Source organism: Podarcis gaigeae, assembly GCF_964106915.1.
Source record: "Podarcis gaigeae genome assembly, chromosome: 4".
NCBI classification, from domain to species: domain Eukaryota; kingdom Metazoa; phylum Chordata; class Lepidosauria; order Squamata; family Lacertidae; genus Podarcis; species Podarcis gaigeae.
In genome coordinates, this window is record NC_139677.1 from 65,681,319 (window position 1) to 65,699,393 (window position 18,075).

Sequence of the window (18,075 nt, forward strand, 5' to 3'; positions counted from 1 at the left end):
GCATACGTATCATCCTAAAAAAGCAGTTATGTATCCACCAATCAGCAACGGATGCTGAGATGCACGGTTGATCAAAAGTACTAATTGTAGCAGGACGAACATAAATAAGTTTCCATCTACAATATACGGTAAGCCCAAAGTCTGCTGTCCAGGCTTCTGGAAGACATGATACTACCTGTAGAAGCATAAGGCACAAGAATAGTCATTGCCACCAATTGGAAGAGCTTTGTTTGAGAGAAGATAGGGCTTTTCCACAAGCAGAAAACCTCGCATGCTACTTGAGTTTTTGAGCTAACAATTTCTGCTGCATCCTGTATTGAATTCAAAGCAACACTTAAAAAGTGTCATTCATATTGACTGATAACTCACAGATATTGTCACTGCAATTATACAGTTCTGGTTCCACATTTGATAGGTTCCTCCCAATTTTTCCCAAGAGAATTATATGCATTCCGCATGACTACTGTCACGCTGCAAATGTAGGATTGCACCAGACATTCTGCACAGGGAAGGTTTTCTCTTCTCTGATCTAGAGCAAGGCAGTCACAATTGAATTTAATGAGCTGAGTTAGTAATGAGAGCATACTGAAATTTATTTGAACTGAATCCTATGGGGTCTGTATAAAAAAGTTTCCTTCTACTATGTAAGAAATTTCCCAGTAAAACTGAATGGAATTACTCATAATATTCATTTCCTAGCATGTTGCATGGATAAAAATCAATGTTAATATGAAAGAATTGCATCAGTCTGGTTATATGAATATGGACAAAACTAGGGTTGCAAATGGGGATTATGAGTGGAAGGGAGGGAGATTATTATATTGTGGGAGCCCAGAGCTCCAAAGGGGATAACTCAAGGCGGCTGTCATTTGGGCAAGGATCACACCCCACTGAGGAGAAGATTGAATGCAAATAGTGTTATGGGCCCAGAAGATTCTGTTGGTTGTTGTTTAGTCATTTAGTCATGTCCAACTCTTCATGACCCCATGGACCAGAGCACGCCAGGCACTCTTGTCTTCCACTGCCTCCCACAGTTTGGTCAAACTCATGTTGGTGGCTTTGAGAACACTGCCCAACCATCTCGTCCCCTGTCGTCCCCTTCTCCTTGTGCCCTTAATCTTTCCCAGCACCAGGGTCTTTTCTAGGGAGTCTTCTCTTCTCATGAGGTGGCCAAAGTATTGGAGTCTCAGCTTCAGGAACTGTCCTTCCAGTGAGCAGGGCTGATTTCCTTCAGAATGGATAGGTTTGATCTTCTTGCAGTCCATGGGACTCTCAAGAGTCTCCTCCAGCACCATAATTCAAAAGCATCAATTCAGCCTTCTTTATGGTCCAGCTCTCACTTCCATACATCACTACTGGGAAAATCATAGCTTTAACTATATGGACCTTTGTCGGCAAAGTGATGTCTCTGCTTTTTAAGATACTGTCAAGGTTTCTCATCGCTTTTCTCCCAAGAAGCAGGCGTCTTTTAATTTCCTGACTGCTGTCACCATCTGTAGTGATCATGGAGCCCAAGAAAGTAAAATCTCTCACTGCCTCCATTTCTTCCCCCTTCTATTTGCCAGGAGGTGATGGGCCCAGTGGCCATGATCTTAGTTTTTTTTATGTTGAGCTTCAGACAATATTTTGCGCTTTCTTCTTTCACCCTCATTAAGAGGTTCTTTAATTCCTCCTCACTTTCTGCCATAAAAGTTGTGTCATCTGCATATCTGAGGTTGTTGATATTTCTTCCGGCAATCTTAATTCCGGCTAGGGATTCATCCAGCCCAGCCTTTCGCATGATGAATTCTGCATATAAGTTAAATAAGCATGGAGACAATATACAGTCCTGGGCAAAGCAATAGCAAATCAGTTATCACAATGAACCACCTGAAACCTTGCAAAATATAAAGCATGCGTTGACTCCCTAGTTTGTTATACTTATTAAGAAAACCATAATTAACAGTTTGCATGACTGGACAAATGGAACGATTCCTTTGACAATCTGTATCATAGATGGACACATACAGTGTAGCAAAAACACCTGATAAAGAGAAAGGATTAAGAGATTTCAGCGGAAGACACTTTCCCATGCACTGATCACTTTTTAAAATATATAGAAGGCGCATTAGCTCCTGTTGCCAAGCTCTGGTTCATTGGGTTTGGACTAAGACCAGGCATAATTGCATTATGGCTGACAATAGTCTTAAAGCCCAACCGATGGGGGAAATGGGCCTACTTGATAAAGGATAAAAAATTAAGATAATTTGTTTTCCTGGGGCACCTGTCCTCACACTAGATCGCTGAAAAACAACCTCTGCCTGTGTATCACAGATTGCTTATGTGAATTGGTATAGGGTGCTCCCACGGTTCTCAATGCACAGCTAAAATGAGGGGTGTGTCTGTAAGGGAAAAATATTAGTTCCCCCAAATTCTGTGTTTGGACACAGTGCATGCCCAAAAAACCCAAAAGTTCTTGAGCATGAAATGTTTTTAATCAGTAAAATATAAAAGACTCTAACAGTGTTTTTTATATTTGAATTTGATCTTACATACTCCTTAGAATGCTAATAGCATGCTTCGATCTAGTGTCTGCCATAACATTGGTTGGTGGCAATGTTGCTGATTATGAAAAGTGGGTGCTTTGGTTCACTTGAAATGAAACACCTCTGGTATTGGTTGGAAGTTTAATAAATGCTTGCTTTGTCTTGTTGACAGGTCAAGATGCCAGTCTTAAACCTGAGGTCACCAACATGGTGCCCTTGGTTATCATGGAGTGTTTGACTTCTCATGGTACCCACAAACCCTGACTCTCAGTGTGCCCTGGTGGGTGAAGGTGGTACATAAAGCCTAAAGAGGAAATTAGAAAAACCACGCTCTCTTGCACTTCCTGTTCCAATTCTATTTCCTTGTAAAGCTCTGATCAGCACCTGAACAGAAAGTAGGGGAAATGAAAAGGTAGGAGGGAAAACCACCAGCATATCACAGGTCATCTCTTGGCCCACAGTTATGTTCTCTGATTTGTTGATGATTTTGTTGTCATTCTATGGAAAATTTGTGAAGATCCATGTATTAAATTTACTGTGCAGTCTACCAATGTAAACTTTCATTTGATTTGAGGGGTGGAGGGGACCCCACCTAAAATCATAAAACTAAAGCAGATCCATTTTAATTCTGTTGGATCTGGCTCTTACCCAGAGACATGGAAAAGCAAACAACAGAAACTGGATGAGGTATCCACAGGACTCTTTCAAAATTTCCTATGAGGAAAGGGTGAAGAGGTTGAGTAAGAAGCAACATGAAAGGCATTTTAAAACATTTGAAGGGCTGTCACATAAACTATGGATCAAATTTATATCCTGTCATTCTGAGGGTAGGTCCAGTATGTCCAAAATACAAGAAAAATGATTTAGACTAAAAATGAGGAAGAACTTCCTAATGATATAGGTGGTCTTATGGACTGGAACAGATTGCCTCAGAAGATGTTAGGTGAGAAAGTGGCTGGGCATTAGGGATGCTGCAGTCGGCTTCCTGCACTGACAAGGTTTGCACTAGAAGCCCTTTAAGGTCATTTCCATCTCTGTGATTCTAGGAACTCAAACAGGAGAAAATCATGAAATATTATCAGGTTTAAATAAAGTTTGGAAAATGAGCCCATCTTTTATTTATTTATTTAAAGGAAAACTGACCATGATGAGTGAATGTTCAAAGTGCTTCCAGATGTGTTTGCACGCACACAAATGTATAACAGCGAATAGTGAGATACTGCTTTCTCTTTCCAACAGCAGTATAAAGAAAAGGTCGTGATGGCTTTGGAAAGAAAATCAAATGGAGATTATCACATGAGCATCCTTTAAATCCTATTTTTCATCTATATTCATACATGAACTTTGGTTCCAGATTGTAATAATGAATATTAGGGTACAAGGGAGAAAACATCATCTGTTCAGCACGGCTAGTCGTTTAGAGTTTCATTACAAAGCAAAACAACTTGCAAGCAAAGTGATTTCATCAGCATATTCAAGCCACAAACCAGCTTCTCCTGAAGGTCATTCAAACATTTTTTTAAAAAAGAGAAAGTTATGCTTTTGATCCAGCAATGGAAGCTGTTTTCAGCTCCCCACTCCACAATTCTATAAGAGTAATGCAATTCATTTCTAAAAATAAAAATAAAGGAAGACAGCTGCAACTTTATGATCAATAATTCTTCAAGTGAAGGCCATTCTTTTTTTTTTTGTTAAAAAAAAATCTCAATTAGAATTATTTTTGTGCCGTATTCTGCTCCAAGTACAAAGTATTTGAGTAAGGCCTGGATCTTTTGATGCTCTGTGTAAGGACGCCATCTTATCCTGGCCACCCACCTCACAGCTGCCAAAGACTAAGCCAATCTTAGTAGACCTAAGACCAACAATCTATGCTACATGCCACATAGGACCTATTTAATGTATTTCTTTAAGTGATTCTCTCTAGTGTGACCAGAAACAAAAGACAGTAGGTTTCCTGAAATGTTAAACCTTTTGTGGAACAAAGGAAGTTTGTAAAAAAATGTTTTGCTTGCTATGCAGGGACCATCTGTTGAAGTCATCTTCTACCATTCTGTCATTGGTTGACTAGAAATTGGTTGACTAGAAATTGGTTGACTAGTCTGCCATTGGTTGACTAAAAGTACTCATTCACATGAAACACATCATACAAATTTGGAGCCTTTTTGCTTTAACACAAAATAAAAAGGTGATCTCTGCTGTGATTCTACAGGTTGAAGAGCAATGGCTTCAGATTGACAGAGAATAGATTTGCACTGTGATCCTTAAAATGTGTTCCTTTAAGGGATTCTGAAAATGCAGCTGAATGTGTTGCGGGATCAGATTTAGAAGATGTTTTCTTGATTCCCTTTAACTTTGAAAAGAGAGTGTAAGAATGACCTTAATCCTGCTGAGTTTCGGAGATCTTTGGGATGTTTTAAATTGCTTTATGAACGTGTTTATAAAATTGGTCTGGCCTTTTGGATTTAATGTATTTTGAAGATTGTCTTGTAAGCCAACTTGCGAGAGCTATGCCTTAGAAGCCAGTCTTAAAATATTTTAAACATATACACTAGTGTGGCGTAGTGTTGGACTAGGACGTGTGGGACCAGAGTTCAAATGCCTTTAGTCATGAAACTCACAGGGTGACCTTGGGCCAGTCACACTTTCTTAGCCTAACCTACCTCACAGGATGGTTGTGAAGAGAAGAGTTAGGTGTGTCAGCTTGAGCTCTTAAGAGGAGAGCTGGAATTAAATGAATAAATAAATAACTGAGAAGACACTCCATTGTGCTAGGATTTGTACAGAAATCTATTAGAACAAAACCTTACCTAAAAGACACGCACACACATCGTGGGATTGATAGAATTGAGAATACAAGACAATAAAGACTTGAAAAAAGACTGAGAACCATTTGTGTTGTATCTACAGAGACAATGTAAAGAAACTGACTCACTAGCAGGGTTTGAGTAAACACTTACAAATAACAAAACAAATACAGAAATCATAAAGATGATGTTAAAATGATAGGAGTATAACAATATTTAATATAAAGAACCTAAGGTTGAGATACAATAAAGCAAGCAAGAAAAGTTAGTATGTAAAAAACCAGAAGAAGTTGTTGAGGGAAGTCAGGGGAGGGGGAGGGGGAAATTTGGAATTTTATTTATTTATTTTTTGGTTATTTGATATGTTGTTACTATGATAAAAATGTAAAACTCAATAAAATTATTATTAGAAAAGAGAATACAGGCAGAGTGAAAAATGCACTATCTTCAGGAATTGGGTGAATTTTGAGGACCTTCCCACCCATTTGTATAATAAAATATATTTTCTGAGTTCGTTAGGTTATGAGGTAGTAAACCAAGAAATAGAGAAGGTGAGAGGGAAGGAACACAAATCGACGAGGAAGAAAACCAAGCTTGTTGCAAGAACTCCAGTTATAATTCTTCAAAATTTATCACTGTAGCTGTTACTGAATAAAGTTTATTCTCAGCAGGAAACCAAACTGGGAGATACATTACCTTCCATTTATCTTCCTAATAAGATCTAGAACTCCCTGCTGTGACATGGTTGTAAAAAGTGGCAAGCTATTGGACGCGATGAGCTTTAAGACTATTCCTGCTTTCAGAAAAGAAGCAAACCGACTGCATAATGTCACATAATCCTAATTACTACAGAGTTTTCACAAAAGTGATGCTTCTCAACATGTTTTTCAACAAACAATCACAAAGTGCATTAAATCATTCATTTTCATAGCTCCCCTGGAAATCAGATATTAGATTCACTCACATAATTGCTAATTCAAAATTATAATGTTTTGTCAGACTCCATATTTATCAGCACTTTGATGAAGCTAAGGATGCCTGCATGTATCTACACAGGTATATGTGGATATTCTACATTCACTGAACTAAATTTAAAGAAGCTTGAGTAGAACTCAGTTTTTGAAATGCGAATTCCCTCCATCCTCTCCCATTTTGCTGCCTATGTGCTGTCCCCAAAGAAAGCCATTCCTGCGTGTCAGGCGGCTGCCAGAACAGTGTGGGATAGTCTGCAACAGAAGAGAATTTGTTGAACTTGGAGAATGGGTCTTGTGCAAACAGAAGTAACCTGCATTCGTACAGGACTCCCTGGATCCCTTTGTCTGCATACCATCTTGCATGTAAGAAAGGAAGAACAGAACTATGAACATTTATAATTCATCCACAGAGAATAACAGAAAAGACCCACAACGCTAAGATTTGGGGAGTTGAAAACTTCCTGTTCCAATTCCAGAACATTGCTGTTGTTCGTTGGATTAGTCACAACACTTCATATTTGGCAGTAACCGAGTTCAGTGACAATGAATTGGATTCTTAAAATAAAAATAAAAATAAAAATAAAAATGGATGCAAGGTCCTTCAGATTTGTCTAAAATGACTTGGAGTGGGAATAATGAATCTGGAAAATATTTGACATCCCCTCCTCGCATTGGAGTACATCCTTCACACACACACACACACACACACACACACACAATTCCAAGCCTTTAAAAAAAATCTTACATCTCTCTGAAGAAGCCAAGACATGCCCATCTATACATCTTTGCATTATGACCAGTTCTCCAGAAACTAGATATGAAGTGGATTTCCAAGAACACTGTTATCTTTTTTTAAAAAAATATGTCCGACTTCATGTTGTTATCAAAAGCTATTTTTGTTGTGTTATACAACCCTCAGACAGACCATTCAATCAAGCAAAACACTTCTATTTCATGATTAAGTCCCTGCTGTGCGAGTCTAATAAATTACTGGTGAATGTTTTATAAGTTACTTAAGACCAGTGAGCTTTGCATTTGCTAGAAATACTATGAAGATATCTTACTAAGAAATGTATGTTTTCAGTAATGCTCCTTATACCCATGACAAAAACAGTACCTGAATGGAAGAGATCTCCAAAGCCAGCCCTTAATCTGGTTCTTAATCCGGCAATCAACAGTCTCCTTTTCATATCCACTAAACATCACCATTTTCCCTTTCTTCCCAAAATGACTGACAACAGCACACCCTTGGTCCCAAGTGTACATCTCCATGCATTTCATGTCTTTGGAGTGGTTAGCAAACTTTATATAGAGAATAAATAAATTTATAAAATGAATATTTCATATTAGAAAGGAGAACTGTTTGATATTACTTAGTAGCGTGTCCACCTGTCAGAGATTTGTTTAGCTTTAAATAATCATTCCCAAATGATTGTCTTTAAGGCTGCAATCCTATACACACTTACTTCAGAGTAAATCTCATTGAACTCAGTAGGATTTACTTCCAAGGAGCTATGCATAAAATGGCACTGTAAGAGACATGTTAACCCCCTCTTTTCACGATGAGGGTGGGAAATGCCCTTAATTGTTTAGATAACTTTTAAAAAAAGGTTTGTTAGATAATGTTGCTGGAGGGTTTATGTTCTTCATGTTTCTTAGAATCTCAGTCTAGCCAAACACTTTTAATCCCTATTGTCTTCATTAAGTGACGCATATGCTGACATAAACATCAAACACTCTCCTTATATCAAACCTTTGGTTTTAGAAACATTAAATTATATTCCCCTCCAGACCAGATAATAAAATTTATTTGAATTGCCACAATTTCCCCCCTGATACTGGTTCTCTACCTTTAAAAGCAGCCTAACAAGCTAAAATTCTAACAACAAACTGCAGTGACAGGGGAAAGAGTGACATGTAAAGTCACACCTGTTGAATTTCTGCCCACCTGTTAAAGGCACAGGAGCCTACAGGAAAATAATTTGGACATCTTAATTTCATTATTTAAACGGTTGTACACTAGATTTCCAAGTAGCTGAATGGCAACCTCTCCATTGACGCTGAGCTAGTCAAGTATGTTGGCAATGGCTCAAGACTCCGACAGGACATGGGAGAATGTGGTGCTAACACTCAATACCAAGATGAAGGTCTATCAGCCTTATGTGTTGAGCATGCTGCTTTATGGAAATGAGTCATGGGCAAATTTCAGCCACCATGAGCAATGCCTCAATGCCTTCCACATGCAATGCATCAGGACAATTTTGGACATCATGTGGCAGGACAGAGCCTCAAACAAAGATGTGCTCTCCCAAACTCATGTTCTCAGCATGTTCACTGTCCTGTCTCAGCGATGTCTATGCAGGCTTGGCCAAGTCCACAGAATGGAAGATGACAGGATGTCCAAAACATGCTCTATGGGGAGCTGTGTGTTACAAAGATCTCTTCAAACGTGACATGAAGGTTGGCAATCATGTGGGAATCCCTTGCAGACAACCACAGTGCCTGGAGACACGTAGTCAGATCATGTATCCATAGCATTGACCAGAGGAGGAATGACTGCTGGAAGGAGCTCATAAAGAAGAAATGCTATGGTACACCTGCATCCACACAATCAGATGCTGTCATCTGCCCCAGCTGCAACAAGACATGTCTCTCCCATGTTGGTTTCTACAGCCACAGCAGGCACTGTATCTCTCAAATGGTTTGCCTTCACCCCTGAAGTCACACCCTTCCATTGTCTTCTGAGACAGACTGATGCCAGCCTCAGTAAGAATGGCTTGGGCAAGAAAGTCAAATTCTGAAAAACAAAACAAAAGGAATTTATTTTAAAAGTGTTAAGAGGTAAATCAGTGAGTTACTATTCTGAGCTATAATGAAATGTATTATATACATATCACTCTTGCACACACTCTGTAGAGAATCTTGAATAATGAGCCTTCATGATATGAGAAGATAAAAGACAAAAAGAAATCTAATTTATCTCTCAATTATTTTTTCTTCCAGTTGTTGACCAATAAAAGTGCAATAAAAATGGCTCTGATGAGTTCTGCCTGTGGTTTACAGAAGTGGTTGGCAGCATTCCTTGTGAATCTGATATATTTTATGACATTTTGAGTTCTTTTGCACTTCACAGAAAGACATAAAAATGAATTGTACTTCAGAAAGAAACCAAATAAGCAAAGTGAGATTATGGATAGATAGACATATGCGAGCGCACAACATTTCTGCCACAATTTTGTTTCATCAAACAAATTATGCTGCCTTTGACTTTCAAGATCTGGATTCCTCTCCACAGAGAAAGATGTGATTTCTTTTTGCAAGTCCTACTGGCCATCCAGAAGGACATATCAAACTAGACTTTCAAGTTCAGTTCAAATTTTACATTGTAGATAGATTTGAAGATGCTTTCATCAAAAAAAACAGAAAAGTTTAACAAGAGAGGCATGTCTCTAAACACAAAGTGACACATGGAGGTAATGAAGGAAGAGAGTGCTGGTCTATGGCAGTGCTTTTTCAATTGTGTGATGTGGTGCACTGAGAATTTATTTCCCATAATGTGCTAGGGATCAGTACCATATTTGGTCACTGAAGTATCCCACCCAACTTGGGCTGTGGATGGGTGGATCAGCACTAGAGCTAGAGCCAATGGTTGGACGATCAACATCAATGCACCTGCTTACTATATGTCACCACACCTGAGACTACACTTCATACTTCAGTGGTTGCCTGACTGTCCTGAGAACAGATTTAAGAACATAAGGTGAGCCTGGTGGATCAGGCCAATGGCCCATCTAGTCCAGTATCCTGTTTTCTCAGTGGCCAACCAGATTCCTGCGGGATCTGAGCACAAGAACACTCTCCTCACATGTAGTTTCCAGCAACTGGTATTCAAAAGCATTACATGGAGGCAGAGTAGTAGTAGTAGTAGTAGTAGTAGTAGTAGTAGTAGCCTTCTCTGTGAATTAGTCTAATATCTTTGAAAGTCATCAAAGTTGGTGGCTCTCATGGCCTTTTGTGGGAGCTGTGATGAGCTGTGTGAATAAGTTCCTTCCCCCCTTCTATGTGTCCTGAATCTTCCAACATTCAGCTTCACTAGATATCCACAAGTTATAGTGTTTGAAAGTCAGGATATGAATTTCTACATCAAAAGAAACGAACTTCCATTTGCCCCTCTCCACAAGTCCACTGTCCTCAGTACACTGACCCCGAAAGGCCTTCAGGAATGAACACCTGAAATGCAGAGACCATTGCGGGGAACAGATGACCTAGTCCTGCAAGAAAAATGAAGAGAAAGCAATCAGAACATCACAACATTTGGTCATTCACTGCTGTGTCATTCTTTCCCCAGCTTGTGTCATTGTGATAGGGTATCTCCCCACCTACCAGCACAAATTTTGAGTCACTTATCCTTGCCCTACTTCTTGACCAAGCACAGCATCTTTCAGATTAGTACGGCACAGCATGTGCTTTTGACAGGTCTTTGAAACATTGTTTTGGAAACAGATGTCAGGCAAAAAGGACTTTATCTCCTTTACAGGCTAGGTCAGGTTGAAGAAAGAACAAGTTCACTCCTTCGTGCTGTTCGTGAACTGTTACACACACAGACTAGGAGTGGAAGACTTTGCACTGCTAAGTATGTAGAACTTCATCACAGCATGCAAAGGTATCTCAAGCCTGTATGCCTGTTCATAGTTCCTCGCAGGAAAGCAGTCCCTAATGGCTAAAGTGCCAAACCGCTGCCCACTGCCAGGCAAAGCCTGCTGTGCAGAGGGACTTGAGAATTTCAAATGGCCATACCAGCAAGCTCTTTCCACTGGGAAAGTCTGCATGCTGCCCACAGGGCTTGCATGGCAACACAGAACTGCATGCACGCCCACCCCCAAATTAAGGCTTGTTTTGTGCACATGGAAGGGACCTCAGGTATAAACAGTTAAAAATATTGAATATTTGTTATGTATTAGGATAAGCTCAGTTGCTGATAAAACCAAGATTGCACGTTCAATCCCCATATAGGACAGCTGCATATTCCTGCATTATAGGGGCTGGACTAGATGATACTTAGGGTCCCTTCCAACTTTCCAATTCTATGATAAGAATTTTTTAAAATGTCTGCCAGAATAGTCAGCCCAAATTCTTTCTTTTCTCAGTGCCAAGTTTAATTAGAATCCACACATCCACAAATACAGGTTTTCTATGTGTTCCAATGCAACTTCATGTATTGATGGATGTGTGCGTATGTGTGTGTTTATTGTGGGGTAAGGACATCAAAAATGTGTTTTTCTAGGTCTGAAATGAGTTGAAATGCACAGTAATTCAATTCTTTGTGTTCTGGATGACTACCAGAAAAGCACACTATTGATATAGATAAAATTAACACATCCTACTTACACTATAGGTTTTTTTGTCATGTGAAGTTTTGATGTCCTTTCCCCACAGTAAACACACACACACACACACAAATTTTAAAGGAAGTTCAGTTAAGAAATAAACTTTAAATATGGAATAAATTAAGGGCTAAATTGTAACAAGCTAAGTCTTCTAAACCAAAGCAAAGTCTTTGGAGAAGAACTCTTCCTAATGGAAATTTGAGATACTTCTCTATCCTCTTTGCAGTTATTAGACAAAGCCAATATAGCTTCACTGAGCTGCAAATTAACTGTGTCAACAAACTATTGCACTTCAAAGAGTTGGAAATTACTTTTTCCCCCTATCAGTCTTTTTGCAAATTGAACCCAGAGATGAATACAAAAAAGAAGCTCACTAAAGAAAAACAAATTGCTGCTATCCTTTTTCTGAGCCCACTTACATGCCTCACTCAACCCAGGCAAACCATGAATTTTGTTAGCCCACTCTGACTTTCAGTTAAGCTGTCACAGAGTGTGGTTGTCCAGTGGGCCGAGGGCCGCTGTGTGAGGTGAGCCAGAAGCTGGGAGATAAGCCAGTAGTCAGGAGCAAGAATAAGTCTTGGTGGCTGAGCAACATGCTTTGCTTGCTGAATCTCCAAGGTCCAATCTCTGGCACCTCCAGATAGGGATGGGAAAAATCAGAGAATCCAATACAGGCAGCACTAAGATAGATGAACCAGTGGTCTGAATCAATGAAAGGCAGTCTCTTATGTTAGTAAGTATGCAACAAAGGACAAACCAGAAGGTAGGGCTGAGAAGAAAGCCAGGTCCAAAGATCTTCTTTGGAGTCTCCTTCTTTGTAGGTCTTTAAGCAGAGGCTTGACAACCATATGTCAGGAGTGCTCTGATGGTGTTTCCTGCTTGGCAGGGGGTTGGACTCGATGGCCCTTGTGGTCTCTTCCAACTCTATGATTCTATGATTCTATGATCTACTGAAGGCCGAAGGACAAAGTCAAGGGGAGGAAAGATTTGGGAGAATCAAGAATACAGGAAGACTCTAGGAAAATTCTAGTGGAGGGGAAAATGTTTCTTACTATGGTTATTTTCTTCTTATAGATGCTAGATTAACCTTGTTGCATCATTTAGCTCTGTACACCCATTGCATTACATACCTGCACTGGATAGCTGTGTCTTACCTGTACACATCATATGGAAAAGAAATTAAAAGGTTTCAAAACATGGATCAATTGAAACAGTAAGCTCTTTGTGAAGTATTATGAGGTATTGTGTTTCTAATCCCACCAGGCCTTTCAACCAGGCTCATTAAACAATCTATGGCTTTTTATTTTATTTCATTTATTTATTTTATTTTTATTATTTATTTATTTATTTTATTTTAAAAATGTAAGGGTGATCTGGCTGCAACATATGCCACCCCATTGATCACCTGGGTTGATTTGGCAGATGTGGCTGGATAGGCAGGTGTCCTCTTCCTCCCTCACCGCTCCATGTGCTTCCCTCCTGAAGTTGCGAGCTTGGTGGAAGAGGACGACTATCCCAGGTAAAAAGAGTGTACCATTCCGCTTCGGTCAAGGATATACGATAGCTGTGCTCCTCTGCTAGAACCTTCAAACAAGCTCAAAGTCCATTTGTAGGAGAATGTAGGGTAGTCAAGCTTCCAAGACTCCAGACTCATGCAAGTAAGGTTCTGAATGTAGCAATTTGCCATTTTTTTAAAATAAAAATATATTTTGTGGTTTAATTTGTGTTTTTATGTTGTAAACTGCCTGGCGGTCTTCAGATGAAGAGTGGTATATGCATTTAATAAATAATAATGGTAATAGTAATAACCAATCCAAACTTCTTGGAATTTTACTCAACCAATGCCTTAATTATGTTATCAATTCTACATTAGCTGCTTTTTTAATGGACGCTTGGAGGGCTTAAATTTCCCAAGCCAAAGAGGAGATAAGACGGCATGATCAGCAGAAGCTTAATCTTCTTGCATAGCTTTGAAAATCTTATACTTATTTTTCCATGCAAAATGTTTTTAAATGTATGCATTACTACAAAGCAGACCCTGAACGTTGCCCATCACTAAAAATCTCCCACCCTAACCTGCCCCATGACCCAGAAAAATAAAGTAATTGCCAATTAAAAAGGGAATGCATCTCATTAAAAAACTACAATAGACACTTTGGTTATGTTAACTGGTCTCCCATGAGAACCTTTGTTTAAATTAACACTTTTTTCTGTTTCATCTTATGAGGATGCAAGTTTAAAAAATAACAGCTTTAGACTTTAGAATCACAGTGTTATTAATAGTTTTTTTTTCAATTTTAGGTCAATTTTTTATTTGTCCAAACAAACCCTTTATGGTTTTGTACAAAAAGTGGGAAATCTAAGGCCATATCCTAATGGGGAACCTAATGCTTTATGCATATAGACTCTATACAAACACACAATTAGGTTTGACTTTATAATAAAAAGGGGAAATCTATTTTTTCACCTGCAGATGGCATCATAAACAAGGAACACAGATTTTAAACCAGCAAAATCATGAATAAACCATGAGTTATCTTGGAAAGTTTAAAAATGCTATTTGTATTTTATTTTAAAAAACTGTATTCCCCCCCAAAAAATACCACAATTGTATTTACACACACACACACACAAACACACACTATGAGCATCAATACATCTCCAGAGGGGATTATTTGCCTCAGCCTCAAAAACCATTTAGCCCTATGCATATCCACTCTTTTCACCCCATCCCTGACACCTTGTTTGCTTCCTCTTTCAACCATACTTTTTTATAAGGGGACTCCATCACAGAGGTCAGCAAGGTTTATCTTGCCTGGGCCAGATCGCACATGCACAGACCCAATTTCTGGCGCTGTGGAAGCAAGTCCCTGTACCTCGCTGCGCCAGTTTAGCGCAGCGCGCGAGTGGGCAACTTGGTTCAGGGGCAGCTCGGTGGCTGGTCAAATGACCTCCGTGGGCTGCTTCCAGCCCATGAGCCTTAGGTTGCTGACCCCTGCTCCATCACATGAGCTCCTGCTTGCATGTAGGGGCTCTGAGCAACTGAGGTATATGGGTGCCCTGACACATGGATTTTCTTTACAGATCACCCATGTGCAATGTGTGGTTGGAAGAGGAAGCAGATGTGATGTCGTGGGCAGGAAAATGCAAATTGTCCTGCAAATTGTCCAATTTTTTTGTCCCAGGACAGAAAAGAAGGCCATGGGTTTGTTGGCAACCCATGTGATAATCATGAAGATCTTTAGAAGTCTATGCTCTTAGATGGAGATGGGAGATGCAAGACTGCAGTTTGCAAGCGAGAGCAGCAAGGGGGGTTCCTCCACTTTGCTGCTTTCGCTTGCAAAACAGAGCTTTGTGTCACCTCTCCCCAATGCTTGATGGGGATGAGAGAAACAAGACAATTGGTTTTGGGTGTAGCAGAGAGCTACCAAACCCTCCTGCTTAGTTTGGCTGCACCACAGGGCCCCCTGCAGGAGTGCAAAATCAATGTGTAAAAATTATGGGATAGGGTGCGGAATCAATTGCTATTTCAAGCTTTTAATTTGCTAACTGCCTCAGTTTCCTCATCTCTTGACAGGAGGACAGAGAGGTACTCCAGGTTTTTATCTGAGTTCAGCGATAAGCAGGGAAATATATATTTCTGCCGCTTCTCCAACATCCCTGAATGCCAGTTTCACGGTATGTAAGGTGATTCCTTATCAAGATTCCTGGGTAATGCTATACTTAAATGTATAAATTTCAGTATCAATCGTATCTTCGCTATCAGAAGTCACGCTTTATCTGTCCTGGGAGCCCTTGGGAACAGAAGGGTGGCAAAGATCAATAATCAGTCCTGTGTAGGATTAAAAGCAATAGGAATCCTGTGTTTTAGTGCCAGTGGCAAAGACTCCGACGTCAAACAGACATTGCCTCTGCATCTGCCTGGCGACCACTCAAAAGATAAGTGGGTGCTCCTAACCAAATGTGTGCGAACAGATGTGCTTCTGATCTGATAGAATACATGGGAAGTTTTCAAAGCCACTTTAATTGCACACTTCCAAGGACCACAAGCGGAATCATGTATGGAAATCTCATTGCTCTGTGCTATAAATGTACCGCTGAACAGAAGCTCTATTAAAATCCTGCATTTTCTCTGCTGTAATATGGAGCTTTGCTGATATAGCGGTTGCTATTTCCATTCCACTCTTTCTAAAGGAAAACAGCTTTAAAAAAATATGTTGGCATTTCAAAATTCCAGCAGCTGAAAAGAAATGAGCACCTGTCAGGAGCAGGAACATTTCATAATTGTTTAGAAGAAGCTCTCATACATCTATATGAAATAATCTTAAATCATTTTTTTTTTAACGTACCGCTAGCCATTTAAAACCAACCACTACTAATTCTTGCAAAAACCCTATAAACAGGACAGTACGTGAGAGCAGACAAGTCACAGGAAGAATGAAGTGGCAGCTTTTAATTATAACATCAATATTTTCTTTTTAAGATTGATGTATATGATGCTTTGAAATGGAGAGATTTTTTAAAAAAAATAAATTGTAATTATTCCCTTTGTTCTACAATCCTGTTAAATAGTGCCTTCTGTTGCTCTATGCTAGTTCCGTTATTTAATTCTTGTGTTCTTAATTTTGAAATATAATTGGAATTATCTTTGGCAATTTGTATCTCATATTGCCGTCAGTGCTGATTCAGCTCTGTGGTTAGACATAGCTAGCTGCTGCTAGCTGCTTAAGGCTGCACTCCTATGTACCTGGGGTAGCACACCTGGTGACCTCCAGTTGTTGCTAGGCAATGACTTCCATCATTCTATCCATTGGTTATGCTGACCAAGGCTGAAGGGAACTGGATAGGATGGAAAATCTGTCAATTCTGGTTTCTCTCCATTTTTCATTTTCCAATCTTAAATTCAGTCCTCCACATTTCTGTATCAGTTTGGGGATTTTTTTTAAAAAAATTCTTCATGGAAATTCTTAAGAATTTCTCCTAATATTTATTTATCCATTTTCTGTTTTACATATTACATCCATTCATGTCTTATATAGACTTCCTGGCTTATCTTCCATTGTCATCTATTTCATATTCTTAGTTTGCTACATCTCCTTATGTTTCCTCCCCCATCCCTTTATTATTTCCCTTTTCCATTCCTTTGTCTTGTCTTTTGCTGCTCACAGGCTTATCCCACTTGCCAGTTAACCTTAATACCACTCTTTTCAAAGCATTCTTCAAAATGCTCCCACTCGCCTCTTGTTTTCTTTTCATCATAATTTCTTATTTTGGCTGTCAGGCTCACTAACTCAACAAACTCTATTAACTGGTATGCAAGTTTGTTTAATATACACATTTTTTGCAAAGCAGCTCTGTCTAATATAACACATCTTTGCATGCTGCATCCATGAGTATATGCATGATTGTGCACACTTCAGCCTAGCATTTGCATTTTCGTATACATTACTTGGCTAGTGAACTGTACCTCAAAATTTAGAGACGTGCGAATTTTGAAAGACAGATGTGTTTTTCATTTGTGCATTGCTTTCAAAAGTGTGAATTAGGGTGCTTCCCCTTTAAATGCAAACTGACTATAATTTTTTCCCGATCCTTAGAGTTAGAGAACAACACTATCTGGCTACCCCTGCTTTGCATTCTTTCCCCGGGAGAAAGTCCCCATTGGCACAGTTAGTGTTGGCAAGCAGCCATTAAGTGAGGAAAAAGACAGAGGTCTCCCTGTTCCTCAACTCCTTAGCACCTGAATACAGTAGCATTTCATATCTGTAGATGTGAAATGTCAACATTGTTTTGGTTATGCCCCAGGAAAGATAGGTGACTCTTGCATTTTATGCCTTTTCATGGCACAGTGCTGTCAAGTTGGTCCTCCTTGGTGGAATGAATCCTTACTCATTTGTGGAATGCCCTCCCTGGTGAAATGAGTCTATATCCTTCATTCTGCCTGTGGAATTTAAAACCTTCCTAGCTGAAAGATACTAGCTGTGAGGATATGTGACTGCTTTTAGATGTTTCCTCTTGGTTGTTTCACTACCCTCAGAAGCTCAATGGGGTGACCTAGACAACATCCTCCCTGGTAACCCCTAGGCTGTAGATTTTCCTCCCCACAGAGGTGCACCTGACACCTTCATGATGCCATTTTCAGTCAATGCTGAAGACACACATCTCTGTCTTGGCTTTTGGTGCTTGAGATGTATTTTTAGGACTGCCCCCCATTTCTATTATTTAAGATGTTTTGTTTTTCATATTGTGTTTTAATTGCTGTAACCAACTCTTGGACCTTATGGTGTAGGAAGGGATAAATTATAATATAATATAATATGGGATGCAGGTGGCGCTGTGGGTTAAAGCCTCAGCGCCTAGGACTTGCCGATCGAAAGGTCGGCGG

General features: G+C 39.5%; 1 protein-coding gene across 1 annotated transcript in view; it reads left to right on the top strand.

The window, feature by feature from the left end:
• The window catches only part of LOC310842814 (uncharacterized protein), a gene marked incomplete at its 3' end in the record, with an annotated part of 217,824 nt that overhangs the window by 73,403 nt on the left and 126,346 nt on the right, over positions 1–18,075 (top strand). The gene's annotated exons all lie outside the window — the stretch shown is intronic.